We start from the raw sequence: 2,814 nt of genomic DNA, 5'->3' as shown, positions 1-2,814 counted from the left end.
ATATGAGAGTCCTTACTATTGTTATTAGCAAGAACATGAATAAGATGTCAAAATAAACCAGCAAATGTAGAGGCTTGCTGAAAAACAGTAGTTTTATGAGTCTCCCCAGAACTGACAGCAACAAAAGACCAGTAATAAGACCTGAGGGACTAAATGCAATCTAGCAGTTAACTGGCACTCTGCAAGCCATCTTTAGCCACTGGCTGAACTACTGTGATGTCACAGGATCACGGAGGACAGAACTGAAAGAGTTCTGCCTTCAGTTTGTTTATGCGAGTCCCCACTAACCATTAGCTGAGTTGCTGTGCTGTCACGGAATGTTTAGAAACATTCTGACTGCTCAACTAATCCTTCACCACAAAGGACCTAAAGGCAGAAAAGGTGATGTGCAGTCACTGGAAAGGGCTGCAGACTGGTAAGGAGGACTGAATTTAGAATAAATCTTTCTGTGAATATTTGTGGGTTTCCACTTGTATACAACTTTTTGGTGGAAGAAAAAAATGTGTTACTTTTCCTTTGTCATCTTAGAGGATTAAAAATGTATGAAAACCAGTAAAATTCTGTTTATTTATTTTGATCCTCCAGAGCTGCCAGACAAAAGAGTGAGCATTCACATACATGCCTGCCTCTTCTGACAAGGAGATAGAAATGTTTATTATTTCAAGAGGGAAAAGGCTCTTCCTACTACAATAATATCCAAGGAGTTCTGTTGCTTTGGTATCCTTAGGGCACAATCCAATGCATGATTAGACAGAAAAAAAAGTTCTACACCTCCCAGCATTCCCCAGCCAGCCATTCTGGCTAGGGAATGCTGGGAGTTGTAGGACTTTTTTCCTGTCTAAATATGAATAGGATTGCGTTCTTACTCAACTGCATGAAGTGTGTTTTCTAATTGATCCTAATAACGTGGTGCTGGTTTATATATTGAACTAAGCATGGCAGGATTAACTATGGTGCTAACTACTGTACAAAGAAGGGAAAAACACAATTTGGGTCCCCACTGCAGTCTAATTGCTTGCCTTGCCTTGAACTTCACAATTTCAGATGAGCGGCTTCATCAATTAAATCTACATCAATTTGCATATGAATAAAATGATTCCAATAATTCAAAAAACACTTTACAGCAGACACCGCCCTAGAAGAGGCCTTTCTGCCTGTGACACAGAAGGAGAAATGCCTATTCTAAGATGGAGCCTGTGCCACCCACTCTATTCTTCGGTTTTTGTACTGAAATAATTAACTGTTTAAAACACCTGCTCCTTCATTAATGAGGAAGAAGCTTTTTATTCAATAAAATAAAATTGGTTTATCTATCTGATTAATTGACTAAACAGTGAAGCCTTACAACCTTTTTTTTTTTCCAGATTTAGGGAGCTACCCTATGTCCCCTAGACAGCATCTGGGGCACAAAGGATTTTTCGGTTTCCTGGCTCTGAGCTCAGAGCTTGGAGCCAGGAAACCCTACTGCCCCCCCTCCCCGCCCAACACAGAGAGAACTGCTCTGCCTGTTTCTCCACGCTTGTAAAACAGACACAGGAAGAAGGGGGTGTTTCTAGGGGAGGGGAGAAGAATAGGGCAGCATTCCTACAATCTTTCCTATGGCTGCCCCAGCCTCCTTCCCTTCCCCGAAGCTTCCGCTAGATGGGCAAAATCGCCTCCGCTAGATGGGCGAAACCCATTTAGCTAGACGGGTGAAATCGCCTGTCTAGGTAAAATGCAGAGAGGCAGGCTTGCAGCACCTCTGTCTCTGCATAGGATACTCAGCAGCCTCCGGGTTCCGGGCATTACAAGTACCCAGGGTGCAACCCATGGGACTGCACCCTTAGAGGCTGTCTAGACAGGTAGCTCATTGGTAGTAAAACTGTCCCTGGACTGTACTACTTGAGACAACAAGTGAGCATAACCGAATGCCTCTGTTTGCCAAAAAAAACCCCCACTCCTCCATACACACACACACTCCCGCAACCCCCCCCCAAAAAAAAAACCCTAGCATGTCAAGGGAAAGGCTCAGCTAAAATATTTCTTCCTGGCATCTAGTTTTCTAAGTGCAGGGAGTTTTCTTTATACACACACACACACAGATGACATGCAACAAAATGTCAAAGTGTCAGTGCTGTTGTTCAAGAATCCAAGCACTCCACTCAATCCCCCCCCCCCGAATTCTCCATTTCCCTTCCAGCAGCAACAGTCAGCATCCCATACACCCTGAACGTGCTCTGTCCTCACTCGGCTGTTTTTCCGGGGGTCCCCTCCTTAGAGTTTGCTAAGCTGAAGCTGAAATATTTTGGCCACCTAATGCGAAGAGAAAACTCTCTGGATAAGGCCCTGATGCTGGGAAAGACTGAAGGCAAAAGGAGAAGGGGATGGCAGAGGATGAGATGGCTAGATAGCATCACCGATGCAATGAATATGAACTTGAGCATGCTCCGGGAGAGAGCGGAGGACAGGAAGGCCTGGCGTGCTGTGGTCCATGGGGTCACGAAGAGTCGGACACGACTGAACGACTGAACAACAATTTTCTTTTTCTTTTTTTCTTTACTCCTGAAAGCCTTGGGGTTTCCCCATACCTGCTGATACCTCCCCCTTTTGCTTGGGTGATGCTGTTTTGGCTACATAAGCAACAACACTTACACCTGTAACAAATACACACGCACACATGCACCGTTCAGTCATGCAGACCTCCGCTGGCATTCTGGAATGGAACAGTCCAGGAACTGTTTGACCCTGAATGAACTCTGTGTCTAGTGAGCCTTTTAGAATACTGATGTGTTCAGACCAAGCAGGAAGAAGAGATTGCTCTCTGACCAGCTCTAT

Source organism: Heloderma suspectum, chromosome 2, assembly GCF_057233095.1.
Source record: "Heloderma suspectum isolate Gila_16-S chromosome 2, 16-S_ref, whole genome shotgun sequence".
Classification (NCBI taxonomy): Eukaryota; Metazoa; Chordata; class Lepidosauria; order Squamata; family Helodermatidae; genus Heloderma; species Heloderma suspectum.
This window is presented reverse-complemented; position numbering follows the sequence as displayed.